General features: G+C 41.2%; 1 protein-coding gene across 1 annotated transcript in view; it reads left to right on the top strand.

The window, feature by feature from the left end:
* Positions 1-17,405, top strand: part of LOC126091895 (RNA-binding protein fusilli-like) — a 1,039,987-nt gene that overhangs the window by 409,587 nt on the left and 612,995 nt on the right. The window contains exon 6 of the mRNA XM_049907191.1: positions 12,129-12,181. The gene's annotated coding sequence lies outside the window, so the exon portion shown is untranslated. The remainder of the gene's footprint in view (positions 1-12,128; positions 12,182-17,405) is intronic.

The raw sequence follows: 17,405 nt of genomic DNA, 5'->3' as shown, positions 1-17,405 counted from the left end.
GGTCGCAGGTTCGAATCCTGCCTCGGGCATGGGTGTGTGTGATGTCCTTAGGTTAGTTAGGTTTAAGTAATTCTAAGTTCTAGGGGACTTATGACCTAAGATGTTGAGTCCCATAGTGCTCAGAGCCATTTGAACCATTTTTGATACTCTGCTCATCGATCGAAATTCATATGGAACGCCCGGCTTAAAAGAGTAAAAATAGCATTAGAAATATTTTGCTGAATTTTCAATCTTTCCAGTTTTACAGAAGTTTTGGCAGTTACTTTAAGTTATTTTCAGGCATGTCAAGACATTTTTAGCCCTTTTTTGTCACTGCAGTACCACTTTGGGCGTACTGTATTGGTATAGCCGTGAAGTGCCCATTATACATAGACAGCGTGTCATAAAATTTTATTGGCGGAAAAATTCTTACTAAAGCACATTTTGGTGACTTCGGAACCCTTGCAATGACCCTAGAACCTTCGCAGTGTGTTTATAGATAGGTAAAATCTTTTTTCCGACATTTGGATGTTTAAAAGAGCAGTTGCTCTTTATTTTTGAAGAATGATCAGTTGATTTCTCTGTTGCTGCTCGCGTAAATCTGGGAGGATACCCAAATGTGGAATAGTTTTCCTAAGCCCTTTGTGATATGTTAGATTCTAGCCTATGTCGTACTTCCATATACAACACCCGTAGGTGAACCTGTATCCGTAAGTTGGTTCAAGGGCCAAAAACTTCATTTTTGTAGCGCAGGCCTACTTTACGGTATACAACTATGCAACCTGGTCCGAGGCGCCTGCTTGGCAGTGTTTGCAACGCTAATGCCGTTTCCGGCCGCCGTGCTCTCACATTCCAGGACACTTCTCGAATTCTATACGACAGGTTCCAACGTCAGCATTAACAAACGCTATATCATTGTAATTTTCTACCCAAGAGCAACCACATACAGTTATTTTAAAAAGTGTATGGTTCCATTTAAAAAACCTACCTATTTCAATATCGCAGTTGATAACAGTGCTAAAAATGTTAACCAACCAGAAACATATGTGCCCGTCGACGCTGTAACATTTGCCGAAAACCGCGTTTCGATGTGTGTAACCGTTCAAGAGATGAAAGGGGTGCAACGTCTTATGTGACGCACCCTGTGTATAATAAAGGCGAGGCGACCAATGATCTCTTCAGTACGGGTGCATACCAGGCTCGAACTCTTACGGGAATCGGCGAAATGCCGCGAGAAATGAGGACAATGGGCAAGGGGCACTATATTAGTAGCGTGTGGATGAGAATTTGGATCCGACGAGAGACTTGCTAGAGTACGTCGTGCAGTTGCAATGAACACTGAGTCCGGATGGCTTAGTGGTCACAGCATCTGCCTAGTAAGCAGGAGACCCGGCTTCGAATCCCGGTCTGTCACAAATTTTAACTTTTCCCAATGATTCCAATCAATGCCCTCTTGCAACCAGTATCTGTAATTCCTTTGTGTCTTAAGAAATGATAGAAGTGGCCATCCCAAAAGTGGTACTCATGTTTTCTGGCGATTTTCTCAGGAGTCGCCCATCAGCAAATGGTGCTGTTATAAGCTGCCTAATGTCCACCCTAGACCACACCTAATGCAAAGGAACCAACCGACTCTCTGTTTGCGTGGGCTGGAAGAAGTGTCTCATGTTTGAATTTTGACCCTCTACCGAAGAATAGGTGCAATAGGTATAAGTACGTTGGCTAGGCCAAGAGCTTGCCACAACGCTTGATCCCTATGTTGTTGATCAGTAGAATTCGAAATATGACTGCCTGAAAAATAGCATTTTGGTACACGGCTTTTTGTAATGTATTGGTGCTGTACACTGTCAAGCAAGGACTGATTTTTTTGTCCAGTGTATGTGCAGTGACATTACTCCAGGCACACACTCACATTGGGCAGACTATTTGGTAAGACACAGAAAACTAATCGGACGCTACTTCGGTGTAACCTTCCCGCTATCGGAAACGTCAGTCGTCAGGCATATGTGCCAAACTAGGCAGTCTGCGTGGCGTAGAATTAAGTTGAAGGTTAATGTACAGTTAGACAGGAAAGTGATTAGAGACGGAACACTAAACCGGTTCGACAAGGATGTAGAATAAATTCATCTTGGTTTTGATGAACTAAACGAGATGACACAGTGGTAAGGTATTGATCTCCTATTCGGATCAACTGGAATTCAGATCCCTTCGCGCCATTCAGATTTATGTTGTCCGCCATTTCCTTTTGCAAAGAGTCCGCCGATTTCCTAACCGGTCGAATTCAAGTTTACGCTGCATTTCCAGTCAGAGCGTCGTCGACAGGTCACTGATCTCTACTCTTCCCCTTTTTCCTTTAGCGGAGGAAATGCTTCTCGCTTCCCGCGCCCGGGTTCCCGGGTTCGATTCCCGGCGGGGTCAGGGATTTTCTCTGCCTCGTGATGACTGGGTGTTGTGTGATGTCCTTAGGTTAGTTAGGTTTAAGTAGTTCTAAGTTCTAGGGGACTGATGACCTCAGATGTTAAGTCCTATAGTGCTCAGAGCCATTTGAACCATATTTTCGGAGGAAATGCGGCAGTTTCTCTCATTGGCTGCTGCGGATGTATGTGTTCATTAATATTCACTTATTTATTCATTAACACTTGGGAACTCCCACATCAACGAAAATCTAATCTCTCAGTCCTTAGCACCTCACTACAGGAGAGTATCGAGGAAGGGAAAATCACTTGAAGACAATACTGAATCGTACAATGAACTGTTACGTTTGGCGGAGAGCTTTAAGGGGTCATCTTAGTCATTATCTGTATTACTAAACACCTAACACGGTTCAAAGTGCGAGGACGCAGTTACAGGTGGCCTATTAACGGCTTACAGGAGCATCAAAAATGTGATTTTCAATATTTCATTTAATTTGCAATAGTTTAAAAGAAAAACTCATTTTGCGTGCTGCACATTAAGTTTATTATTTAACTTGTCCTCCCAGACACGTTTCGCCTTATTTACTACGCATCTTCAGGGGGTGTCCTGAAATATTACATGATTTCTTCGTTTGCAGACGTATGTTATAGATTGCGTATATTGGTTACAGATTGAAAACAGTTCATTAAAGTTTGTATAATAAAATGTAAAGATCCTTACTGATCAGCGTATAATTCATTATTTGTAGGCCAAAACGCATTCTCTCATGGGGCAAACTGGCTGAAGCTTGCCGATTTCCTCGTGGTAATTTTGTTTTCAAACATAGCACTGTAACTGCCATTTTGTGTGTCTGGATTGTCATTCGTTTCTGTAAGTGATGCCAGGTTTCTCAATTTTTGCTTTCAACTGTTTTTTGTGTATGTGTATGTGTTGATGTAAGTTTTGTACGTGTGTACTCTTTTTACACTAAAGCGCCATAGAAACTGATATAGGCATGTGCATTAAAATACAGAGATATGTAAACAGGCAGAATGCAGTCGGCAACGCCTATATAAGACAGCAAGTGTCTGGCGCAGTTTTTAGATCGGTTACTGTTGCTACAATGGCAGGTTATAAAGATTTACGTGAGTTTGAACGTAGTGTTATAGTCGGGGCAGGAGCAATGGGACACAGCGTCTTCGAGGTACCTTGAATATCAGAAATCCGGTAAAACATCAAATCTCCGAAATTGCTGCGGCCGGAAAAAGATCATGGAAGTACAGGACCAACAACGACTGAAGAGAATCGTTCAACGTGACAGAATTGCAACCTTTCCGCAAATTACTGCAGACTTCAGTGCTGAGCCGTCAACAAGTGTAAGCGTGCGAACCATTCAACCAAACATCATCGATATGCGCTTTCGGAGCCGAAGGTCCACTCGTGTACCCTTGATGACTGCACAGCAGAAAGCTTAATGCGTCGCCTGGGCCCGTCAACAGCGACATTGGACTGTTGATGACTGGAAGGTTCAAATGGCTCTGAGCACTATGGGACTTAACTTCTGAGGTCATCAGTCACCTAGAACATAGAACTACTTAAACTTAACTAACGTAAGGACCTCACACACATCCATGCCCGAGGCAGGATTCGAACCTGCGACCGTAGCGGTTGCGCGGTTCCAGACTGAAGCGCCTAGAACCGCTCGGCCACACCGGCCGGCTGACTGGAAACATGTTGCCTGGTCGGACGAGTCTTGTTTCAAATTTTATCGAGCGGATGGACGTGCACGGGTATGGAGACAACCTCATGAATCCATGGACCCTGCATGTCATCAGGGGATTATTAAAGCTGGTGGAGGCTCTGTAATGGTTGGGGCGTGTGCAGTGGGAGAGATATGGGACCCCTGGTATGTCTAGATAGACTCTGACATGCCCTTCGTACTTTAATGGATTTATGGACAGGCCTGCAGGATTCATGGTGTCAGCTCCGTCCAGCATTAATTCAGACATTAGTCGAGTCCATGCCACGACGTGTTGCGGCACTTCTGCGTGCTCGCAGAGGCCCTGCACGGTATTAGGCAGGTGTACCAGTTTCCTTGGCTCTTAAATGAATTTTTTATTTATTTTTTTTTCTATTTTTATTATTTATTTTTTTTGTATTAATTTTATTATTATTTTCATTTTTTATTTATACCCTTAGGAGGAGAATGGGATTTGTGAATGTCTATTGTAGTGCCGGCCACGATGTGCCAAATTTCATGCGGGCCACGAGCGGGCCAAGGCTTCGCCCTTACCGCTTTTAGTCCTTCCCTCCCGAAAGTACTCGCTGCGGTGCGACATTTCCTTTTGAGTTGCGGTGCGGCATTTTACAGTCGGTTCAACTCTCTTCAGTTCGGCAGAATCGTGGTGTCAGCGCTATTTTATCCTTCGCCATTTGTTTGTGGTATGATGGACGTTCACAGATGCACTGGATGTTTGCACAAAAAGAGGCCGTCTAGTAATATGTCATAACAAGCCTTTGACGTTGAATGCGTGTGGGAGAAGAGATAGATGAGAATTCTTAACATACATATTACGCAGTCGCATAAGCGACTGATACTGCAAATTTGCTAGGAAGAACAGTAAAATTTCTGAAGTCGCACGCATTATTCCACTGTTTTCGATGAACTCGAACGAACAGTACGGAGACTTCATGTACGACTGCAAAGGTCGTTGGTTACGTCAAAGGGGAAACCTGGAAAGATTTTTCGATTTAAAACTTGTCATTGTTGAATTTATGAGGGAAAATGGATTGTATGAACGAAAATTACAAATCCGCAATGGTTTGCAGAGCTCGCATTTTAAGTAGACTTGACTGCACACTGGCCACGATAATATAGTGCAAGATAAGAAATAATTTCTTTCTGATTTGATGGGGATACATTTAAAAAGAAAATCACGTTGTAGAAGGGACATATTCTGACAAAGAAAATACGGTTCCGTCAGCTCACTGGCGTTAAAGAAAGTGCGAGGTTTGAAGAAATCATTACGACGATAGTTTCATAAAGGTTTTAAGGACACTGTCAATCTTACAAATATTTTCGCGCCGTTTTCGAGACCGATTGCCGTTTCAGTTGAAAGTGCCCCTGTGCATGTGCATATGTAGCTGTTTCACCTGCAAGGTAATTCCATCTTTAATTACAAATGTTTCTACGTTAAAACTGCCCAGGACCTCTGCATTGCTTTCCTCATGTAGAGTTTCAAAGTCTCCATCATGAGGCTGCAAAAGTGCTACAATATTTCGATCGACATATTTGTGTGAAAGATCTTTTCCCGGTTATGAAACTAAAGAACTCTAGATTGCCTGGCAACTTGAATATGAAAATCTGTGAAATTGTCTGCGTCTGTCTGTATGCCGACAGTTTCTACCAGACAAAAATTATGTCTTCAGCGCGCCAATAATTATTAAATAATACTTAAAATTTGTCTGGTTTGTGATCTGTGTCGTTGAGAAATGTGAAATATAAAACCAAATCATATGCAGGACTACTGCACTGCCATATGCGGCGCATTCGCAGTTTCCGCCTGTTCTCTCTCGTCACGTTCAGACAGCTGGCTTGGCGTTGGGGGAACTCGTGCCAGTGCATGGCCCGTGAGCCGAGATCTTGGCCACCCCTGATCTGTTGGGATTTTTGTGTACTATGTGATCAACAAGTGTAAACAGTGGGGAGTTAGCCATATTCATTTGGTTATTTAGTAGCAGCTTCTTTTAAGCTTTTGTTTTGTATATGTGATTATTTTCTTATAAGGTTAGGAGGTACCATTCATTACTGGGAAAATAATGGCAGATCTACCACAAGAGAGAAGGACATGAAAATAGAATAAACAATGAATGCCAGCTCCTGAGCTTACAAGAAAATTATCATCCTTACAAAAAAAAAAGGTCGAAAAGAAGTTGCTACTAAATGACCAACTGAATACGACTAACCATTCACTGTTTACACTGATTTATCATGTAACACACAGAAATCTCAACAGATGATGCCAAATCGCATTCCTCTCCTAAGTATATAAATGAAACGTGGGGATAATAATAATAATAATAACAATAATAATAATCAAAAATTAATAAAAAGAATAAAAATAGATAAAAAACAAAAAGAGTTCACACACGCACACACACACACACACACACACACACACACACACACACAAAACTTACACCAACACATACAGACAAAAAACAACTGAACGCAAAAACTGAGAAACTTGGCAACACTTACAGTAACGAATGACAGTCCAGACACAGAAAATGCACTTATAGTGCTATGTTTCGAAAACAAAAGTACCGCGCGGAAAACTGCAAGCTTTCAAGCAATTTGCTACATGAGAGAATGCTGAATTTATTGTAAGAGCTTTAGTGAACTTTTTTCAATCTATAACGAATATGTGCGAACTATAACCTATATCTGCAAGCGAAGAAATCGTGTAATATTTCAGGACACCCCATGGAGATGGATTGTAAATTAGGCGAAACGTGTCTGGATGCTCAAGTTAAATAAGTAGCTTAATGTGAAGCATGCAAAAGGCGTTTTTCTTTTATATTACTGCAATTTATATACAGCTGCTGCAAAATGGCCACCACAGGAAACTTGTTATTTCATATAATTATTGACTCAAATGGAAAATTTACAATGCTGTCATAATTTGCTCATTAAAATATATAATCTGATGTTAAAGATTTAACAAAGTAAGACAAGCATTACAGTTAGAAAATATGTCAATGTCTCGTGGCGCGCAAATTACCCAGACTACATTCATCGAATATTTGAGTTTGAGAGCACCTTTAAACTTTTTGTCGCTTACATGGTTAGTGTCAAATATTTAACGCATTAACTCATTTGTAAAGAAATCAAACATTTGAAACTGTTTTAGTCATGGGACTTAGTCTTTAAAGTGTTTGTGGTGAGGGAAGAGAAGGATGTTACTGGTGTTCTTACTAGATGAACAACTCTGTGTTTGTGTGTATCGCCTTATTCGCGGACAATGTACAGCAAACAGAAAAAATCGGTAATAGTCCACCGAGCGAAAAGGAAGACGTCAACTATTCCTGCACAAATTGTTTCATACCGTATTATTGTTTCAGAAGTGTACATTTGATCCAGAATCATCACTTACCAACACTACACACGTCAGTTGAGAGTGATCCGCGACCCTTATTTCTATTAAATACACTTATTTTCAGTTTGTCGATCGCAGTATTACTATCTCAAAGTGGCCGGTTTTACGCAGTTTAACCCATCTTCAGGTCAGAGGCTGCACTACCCGAAACTGGTCACCTTGAGATAATAAGAGAGCGAATGAAAGACTGAAAGTAATTATATTTTCTAGAATAATCTCATCAGACTCTGACTATAGGCTCGGAGCCCGTCGGGATGTGATGGCATTCCGTTGCACATCGATACTGAGACCAACACTTAGAGTGACGCATATGTTGTTAGGTGAGTCCTAATCAAATGTTATACCACTTATCTACGAACGTGTGTAGGATAAGATTTAAGGAGAGTAGGGAATGAAACAATATGACTTATTAAACAAAAAAAGTAATTTTACTGTGAATTAAGAACAAAACAATAATCCAAATTACTGTTGTTGGAAGATTTGCACCTGACGTTGAGCCACAGAGAATTATTATTAGCACAGACCTGCCATAACGCGCTACTAACACTATTGCATCACATCTCCATATTTATGAGCAGGGATCGATATCAATGTCCTTCCAAGATGGAAAACCTTTTCTAACTTCAATCACTTTTCGTACGCTTTAATATATGGTCTAAAACGTAGTGAAGGATATGCAGGATATGCAGGACACGCAGACACAGTTTGCTATAAAACATTTTAAAATAAAATGCGCGTGCTTGAATAATAGCGAGATTTCATAGTGTCCGTGACAAACAGTTATAAACCGGAATCACAGTTTTTCAGTACATCATTTGTAATCAGGTGCACGATGTTGACTAACAGTGAGATTTTACAATAATGTTGTAAGGGGATGTTATGAAGGATGATAAGCAGTCACATGTAAAAGCATCAGACATTTTTAGAGATTACATCTATCAAAATCGAGGAAGGAATGTTGCGTTGTGAAAAATCACGCGATTTGAAAAATGGAAGTATTAGCCATTTTCATACGAAAATTAATGCATATATTAAAAAAACTAACTAAAGTATCAGATCTGGCATACTCTTATTTACATAGAAATGCTTTTACAGTAATAGGCTTTATGTTCAAGAAATCAAGTGCCTGTTTATCGATATTTAGAGATGTCTGTTATTTCTTCTTTCTTTTCAAAAAAATGGCTCTGAGCACTATGGGACTCAACTGCTGTGGTCATAAGTCCCCTAGAACTTAGAACTACTTAAACCTAACTAACCTAAGGACATCACACACATCCATGCCCGAGGCAGAATTCGAACCTGCGATCGTAGCGGTCGTGCGGTTCCAGACTGTAGCGCCTTTAACCGCTCGGCCACTCCGGCCGGCTTCTTTTCAAATAAGGACATTTACGGTACAAACGGGGAGAAGAATAAGCTAGCGGTTAATTTAGTAACAGTCTCTGTACGATCTTTCGTAAGAACGTATTTCCGTGCCGGCGTCCTTGTACTGCTGTTGTCATTCCAACCGCGTAGCTCTCTAAACGAGGAAATGTTGAGCAAGCTTACGCGCTTTCGTGGGGAGCCGATTTTGGGAGCGCCTGTCTGTAGTGCGACTGCAACCCGCAGTACAAATGAGTCTGGCGGGTCGGACTATGTGTCCGAAGGAAGGAAGAAGGAAAGAAAGATTATGGCTTAATGTATCGTTGGTGACGAGGTCGTTAGAGATGGATTACATGCGTGGACTTTAGAAGGAAACCGCCATTCCTTTTTCAGAGAAACGATCACATCATTTTCCCTAATCGATTTAGGGAAACTACGGAAAACCAAAAGCACTGCCGCCGTCGGAAACCACGGAAAATTAAAAGCATTGCCGCCGTCCTTCCGAATATGTGCCAAGTGTGTTTGTAATCACTGCGCTACCTCACTTGGTACTACACGTCCGACCTTCTCTGCATTATGTGTATATTTATACTGTGGTTGTTAGGAAATGGACACATGTTTCGAATGCTAATCCAATATAGTCTGGGAGAACGGAGATTTCTATAAGATAACTTTTTCCCTGTTGAAGGATTTCAATATTCTGTTTCTTTAAAAGAAAAATAATTCGAGTGTTTAATATGCTGATACCTACGTGTCAAAAACGTATGATTGGCTCCATATAATACATACATTTACTTTACGCAGCGGCCTCAAACCTTCCGTCGTCCTATTCTACTCACAAAACTTGGCGGTGGAAGTCGAAAACCATGCTTCATTAGGAGTAGATGACACTGAAGTCTTTGTATCGCGAAACCTACGGCAGAACCAGAAGTCATTAAGCGTTCAGCCAAAGGTGACTCTGATGAGGGCAGCGTGTTGTCCGGCACACCTATCCAGCGACCAGGAAATGTAGTGGTGAAGGAGTCACGGATTGAGCGGCCACGATATAGTCTTGTTCCATCTTGCTAGAAATATGTAATCACTCTGACGTGATAGTTGGAGTTTATCGATAGCATACTGGTGCATTTTCTCCATGTAGACTTTTGATTGACTGTGACGTGTTGGAAATTGGGGACCGATTACACAGCTGACATACAATTCAGCTTTGGCGAGTGACATTGGTGCCTACTTATGAATATCGCGCAACCCGGCCTGTTCATACAACGACAGGCGTATGTGCTCTTCCAGGAAGCAGTTACCTCTGTACACACCCTTCACGTTATCCAACACGGTGTCCAAGATGTCCGCTAACTCCCCAGGTGAGGAGAGTCACCACATGTGTACCCCGTAGGTTCTGCTTGGAACGGGACGGGGGAGGGGGGTCGGCGTCTGTTCCGGTCTGCTTTTTTGGCAACGTCACTAAAAAATGAAATGAGCCTTTGGCGTCATTGGCCGGGAGGCCTCTTAAGGGGCAGGTCCGCCTTGGTGCAGGTCTTATTACATTCGACGCTACATTGGGCGACCTGCGCGCCGGATGGGGATGAAATGATGATGAAGACAACACAACACCCAGTCCCTGAGCGGAGAAAATCCCCGACCCAGCCGGGAATCGAACCCGGCCCCGTATGACGGCAATCCGTCACGTTGACCACGCAGCTATCGGGGCTGACGGCAACGTCAGTGACCAGATGGGACAACAGGTGGAGATAACTTTGAAGACAGCGTCCGAAAATGACGTCCAACACCTGTATCATTCACCTGTCGGCTATGGAGTTAGAGCTTGAGCGCACAGCTTACGGCTGGTCAAACCAGCTGCCGCAATGAGGAGATTATGGCCGAGGTATATTGCTGCGCTGTTGTGGAGCGCTTAGCTATACGTGTTGACGGTAGTAGCCTTACAAATAAGAGAAAATTGAAGAATGCAGAGAAGAATACGGACAAATCAACAAATTGCTTGGAGAACCAGGACATCTGTTAGCACTAAAGAATTTTGGAGCAGAGGTGAAACTTTCTGCATAAGTACTGCGCCCTGCATCTAGTTGAACCCGTAAACTGTGTTCAGACCTTAATCTCTCTCTACAGTTTATACTCCCCCCTTCCCCCCCCCCCTCCCCATCCACCCACTGGGGTTCTTTGCCTTTTTCTAATTAAATGTTCCATGATGGCCTGTCAAACTGTCCCCAGTTGTAAAATTGTCCCATAATGGTCTTTCCTCCCCAACTCAGTATAGTGCTTCATCTGCTCGTCTCAAAAGAAGCTTTTGTTCTATTGTTATCTAAACTGTATATCGTCTACGTTTCATTTCCCTGTAAGGATACACTTCGGGTCATATTCGATGTTAACACATTTTTCTTTTTGAGAAAGGATTTTCTTGCTGTCGCCAGTCTGCATTTTATATCGTCCCTACTGCGATCATCATCAACTATTTTTCTGCCCGAATAGCCTATCTCGTCTACTACGTTCAGCCTCTTATTTCGCAGTCAGATTCCCTCAGTTTCACCTTACTGAACTCGACTGCTCTCCATTATGCTTGTTTTACTTTTAATATTGTGTTCATCTTCTAACCTATTTTTCAACACACTATCCATTCCGTTCAACTGACGTTCATAGTCCCTTGCTATCTGTGATAGAATTACAACGCTATCAAGAATCTTGAACATTTTATTTCTTCACCTCGAACCTTTAATTCCTTTCCATGTTTCAGCTTGCTTTCCCTTGCTGCCTTCTCAATGCAGACTAAATCTTTACATCATGTAGGTGAAGCTGAAGTGATTAAAAGATTAGTCTGTTGATTTTCGTTTCCAAGTTGCGTATAACGTTCACCTCTTGACAAAGAAGACTCTTTAGAACTAATTACAGCGTGTACAGAAACACATACACAATTTTCCACTTCCGCCTTTAATGTAATTGCTTGAACGTTGAGTGTTCTGCCACTTCAGTAAGTGGTCTTTGCCTCGCATCAGACAATGATATATGTAGACAGACGTTGTTTACAGCGGAAAGCCATTGAGCTCCAGCTTCTTCAGGCCTCCAGCCGACAGGGCAGATTTTTGCTAACTAAATTAAAACCACATTGTACTAGTTTTTCAGGTATGTTTATTGTTTGTTCTCGACGCTTATTAGCAAATAAAAAAAATCCCTCATATCTGATCTGTACGTTGTGAAACTTCGATTAATTACTGTAATCCTCTTTCCTTTCAGCTGGCCAAGCAGCCGTTAGCAATTGAAAATACTACAGCAGCTGCCGCTCCGAGGTAAGAGAAGGCCGACATTGTTTAGATTTTTTTTTTGTAATGATTTCAATGTTTATAGATTTGTAGCCGAGTTAATGTTGTTATTTTCCCTACACGATAGTGTAGTTGTGTTCATTCGGCATCGGCTGAAGATTTCGTTACCCGCAGAGTGAATTCCGACCAAACTGAGAATGGGAGACGCTGCGCGGCTTTCTAGCGATTATGTCCCGACGCCGTCAAAGAATAAAACAATATCACAGAGATAAAAGACCAACTACAGTGCTGTACCAAACAGCTTATAGGTAAAGAAACTGTCAGAAGACAATATTCTTCACGAAAAACCGCCTAACTAGGTGCTTCTGTAAGAGTAATGAGAGCATTTCTAAGTTTTCCTACAAGATATAACCAAATTGAGCGCTGGATCACATGATTTACTTAACTGAAGCCTCCGTCCTTGTTAAAACTTTAACTACTCTAATCTCGGTTGCCTAAGGTGTGTATTTTCCCGACTACAATTGTTAATATTGTCGTTTTTCTTACTGTCCTTTGAATAATCTCGTTATTGAAACAAAGCCACCAGCCTTGCTTGTGTATCTGAAGTCCACCCTGTGACGTAGTTTATCATAATTGAGCCTTTTATTTATTTTATTTTATTAGATTTTTAAAAAATGTATTGCGGTAATTCAGACAATATAATATCATCTCAAGCACTAGCTTATAGAAACACTATACGGTATCGGGAGGCTGTTCCCACTGCCAGAGAGAGCTTGAGTAGCTTATTTGTGCCGTATGGTGCTTACTGCAGGTCGGTTATATGAGGAGTGACTTTCTACGCGAGAGGATACTTTGCTCGCATTCTTGTAGATCTTAAATGACCGGGAGAAGGGGCACCAAGCAGTCGTAACTTTATTTATAAGTACCGGTAATAACTCATTTTTGATACAGAAGATGTCAGAGGTGATTCCTAGCCATTGGTTTTAATTTTGGCTTTAAGACAGTGCAGTAAAACTTCAACTTTTGCCAAACAGGTGACGGGAAAATTTACACGTTCGGAGGTTAGGTACAATCCATGTGACAACTCCATGTTGGCTTGGAACATAAATAATCTTTTACCATTTTCGGGCTATTTATTTTTATGAATATCAGAAGTGCGCTGCTGTAAACTTCACGGTGTCTATTTAAAATAATTGCACGATAATGGCATCTGATCTTTTTAAATTAACGATAACTTTTTGTAACGCGAGGCTGTTAGGACGAGGTAACGTCAGCTTGTCTCCTTGCCCTATATATCTGTACGGTATTAAGGTCAATGTTCTCGGACGAATCTGTTTTCTTCCAAGCGATTTCACATATGTACCCATCAAATAAAATACTTTATACTGTCGAAGACACCTGTATCCATTTACGTGATCAAGCAAGAGAGATAATATTCTATTGGATGCCAGAGCTCGTCGGAGACAAGGGAAGTGAAGAAGCTGACATAATAGTCCAGCAAATTTGTCGGGAACACACTGCTGTAAATAATCTGCAGTCAGTGAAACAAACCTTTTGGCGTAAGATCCTCCTTGCTAGAATGGAGGAGGGATAAAGTAGCAGTGACATGTCTTCGTGTAGGCCATTCTCACATCACTTTATCTGCTGGCGAGAGGACACATTAGTTAGTGATGCTTGAGTGGTATGCATTTCAGTTGTATGCATTTCAGTTCACGGCTTTTAACTGAGAGTACTTTATATTCTGTCACCATTACAGGCTTCAACTGAAGTGGAAACCTTTCCTCTATTATAGCTGACAACGAGACTAGTGAAGTTCGCGTTTCAAAACTTTGTGTGAATTGCCCAGAATGCAGAGTGACGAACTCATACAAATACTGTTTAGTGATCATCCAACATTATATATCTACCGTAATATTTTAATATCATCTTGCGTGAACTCTCCCCTCAATTCGTGTGTGTGTGTGTGTGTGTGTGTGTGTGTGTGTGTGTGTTTTCAGGTAGGGAATTTTAGGAAAACATTGTGTTTTAATTCCGGTGCAACTTATTAATACTTCGTCTCATTAGACTTTACCATAGATGCTAAAGACCCCGACGTAGTTTTCCCAAACAAATCATCATCATCGCCTAATCATTTATTTAGGAAAATCAAGTGTAATGAATAGCTGCTGAAACAAAGAGCAGATGTGCACAACGCGAACCAGCTCTAACAGCCGCCGAGCTCTCACATATATCTAGAGGCGTCAGTGAGCGATAAGCGGTAAACGTAAGCCAGATCAGCGCGATGTAGCAGTGGTGGACAGGAATGTGCATCGAACGCGAGCGTTCGAGAGTTTAGTGGGAATTCTTGGCTGCCGTTATTCTGTAAAGGCTGTTTCTTCGGGCGTTTTCGTTGGTCCAGTATTAGTGGTCATTCGTCTGGCGGTGTTCTCTCGTGTCGATCTGAAACACGAAAAAAGCTACGTTACTGGGAGTATGCTGGAAAGATCAAGCTCAGGCAGCCAGACTAACAACGTCGCACCGCTGCACTCGGCTACTCACGTTGCGGATGTGTCGGTCCAGTGTTCTCGCATCGTTAACATCTGCATGTATAATCTGCAAGCTTCTGTACAGTGCATGACCGAGAGTAAATCGTGTCAATATGATCGACTTCGTTTTCTATTCCTTTCGCGTATTTGAGCGAGGAGAAAATGACGGTGTGTATGCCTTTTATGTCCCCCAGTCTCTCTTATTTTATTCTGATTCTGCCTTCGATACATACGCAATGACGCCGGATTAGTGGTCACACGGTCTTCTTCTATTAACGGTTCTCTAAATTTATCCGCAGGGTTTGGCTGAAAGGATTCCTATTTTGGTTCCCTGATTATTTCTGTTGCACTTGCGACTCGGCTAAACGGACCTGTTATGATGCTAACAGCGCGTCTCTGAATTATTCCATGTCTGCATTCACGCCTACTAGATAAGGATGCCAAACAATGGAACAAAGGAATTAGCCGCACTATCGTTTTGCATGCTATTTTCTTTACAGATGCATTACATTTTCCCAGAACATTTCCTCCATTTGCCTTTCCTGATAATCATCATCTCATTTCATATCGCTTCTTCATAATACCAATAAAGACTTATACGATTTGACGTGCTTAAGCTGTTCACCACTGATCAGGTTGTTTCTCTTTGATGTAGATAGTCGCTCAACTGACTAGGGCAGTTCCCATTCCTGAAGCCTTCCATCCGATTGGCTACAGCTTATTCTGCATTATTTTACATTTTAACATATTTAAATAATCAAAGCTTGACCACTTTCACGTTATAAATAAAGTATCAGTAATGCCCATAACATAATAAACGTTAAATTCTTTTACATAAAACCAATACAATTTCCTTCTTAGCTTTGAATGTCAGGGCCAGTAGCCTTGCACCAGTGTGCTTTCCGATAAATAAATGAAGAACAGAAGTGACTATTATGCACTAAACTTTACAACAATTATTCTGTTACCTAATGATTCAATAAGGTGTCATGCTGTCATCGTTCAATGTGTTTTGTATGGAGGAAATGATGATCTGATGCTAACTGTAAATTCTGATAATTTAAATTTACTGTATCTTTTAAACAAATAAAGTTAGAGAGTTGATATTTACAACGTTTGACATTTTAGTGATGCGCTTCTATATGAAATATCGGTCGTTAAGATTGAGCAAACCTTTCAGAATTTAGCCTTCAGGTCTTTGTTACAAAACTTGTTTATTTCACTTTGACAGTAAATGCTAAACTATTATAGATATGATCAATATTCAAGTTTTATTAGGATCGCCATGGAATTTTATGGAGGATGGCAAACAAAAATTACAGTGGCTTCATTCCCTGCACTAGTATAGAATTAAATAGTTTTTATAAATGTTTCCCTTTATCACCGATCTTAGGTCCGCCATATTTAACACTGCTACGTCTTCTGGGCCACAAACGGTTTCTACGGGGTTTCCCTATGACGTAAGTTCTCGTCTGTCTCACTCGCACACTGCAGCGCTTAGGCCTCAATAGACGCCTGTGAGTTTTCCCATCTCGTGGTGAATCTGCGTCCTTTGTGGCACGCGGTCCTGAACGACAGGGTTGGATTCACAGTGCCTGAAGGCTGACTCTTTCGGCCATATACTTAAAACAGAGCGAAATGCTCGTTAACTCACAAAATTTGTGATTTTTTTTACACCTGGTCGTATTACAACGTTTTGTTTTAATAAATTATGCTGCAGTGGCATTGTGTGTGGCTTTCTAGTAAAACAAAGTGTAAGTGCCCCCGAAAACAGACTCTGGAATAGCAGTGTATGTGTGTCCACCAATTTTATATCGATTTTCTCTATTCAATTTAATTTGTATAAGAGGCAACCCAAGAACCACGGCATTTCTTTGGATCAATCTATGGAGAAGTGTGCCTGACAATAACGCAATGAATATTACTTGAAAAAAAAAGGGAAACTATAATATTATCCGTACGTAATTATTCTTCACGTGACTGGCACTAGGTGTGTGGATTCCTATTGTTATCACTGTAAAATAAGCACAATCGCCTGGAAATAATGTAAAAAAGGAGGAAACGACTCAAACTGTCATATACAATTACTTTCGGTAGGTGAACATTCCTCAAGACGTGTGTACATTCAATGGATTGACTGGCAGCATACTTGCACACCACTACTGAATTTGTCCAATCCTTGCCAAGTAAATACGAAATGTTAATGCATCCATGTAACTTAGCCTTCAGGTATAAATTCTTATTATACTGTCTCGATATTTATGAACACGCAAAGTCGCTCTTACCAGTATAATTACTATAATTTGTTCTTTTTAGTTATTATCTGTAAAAAATAGCTTTTCCTCATTAAACGTATTTAAATTTGCAGCCATAGCAGCAACCATTATTCTCTGCTTCTGTTAAAAATACACATAATATTAGAGCTTCGCTCTTTGCGACAAAAATGATACATGGAATTATACGAAAGCCACGTGACGTTCCCGCATTGTCGTTCACGATATACGCAGTTCACTGCTTTCAGTCCACATACGTTTCCTGGCATAAAAAAAAGAAGCACCCAGAAGATATAGTCAGATGTCAAATACCTGCATACATTTACACACCATAGATCGGTATGCAAACGATTAGAGCCGCAGTTCTCTCTGGCAGGTTAAAGTGAATCAGCGTCTTTTATGTTTAGTATCAGTACCAGGCCTATTAAGGTATGTATATAAGGGGCGTTAACA

The sequence above is a fragment of the Schistocerca cancellata genome, chromosome 7, assembly GCF_023864275.1.
Source record: "Schistocerca cancellata isolate TAMUIC-IGC-003103 chromosome 7, iqSchCanc2.1, whole genome shotgun sequence".
Classification (NCBI taxonomy): Eukaryota; Metazoa; Arthropoda; class Insecta; order Orthoptera; family Acrididae; genus Schistocerca; species Schistocerca cancellata.
This window is presented reverse-complemented; position numbering and strand designations above follow the sequence as displayed.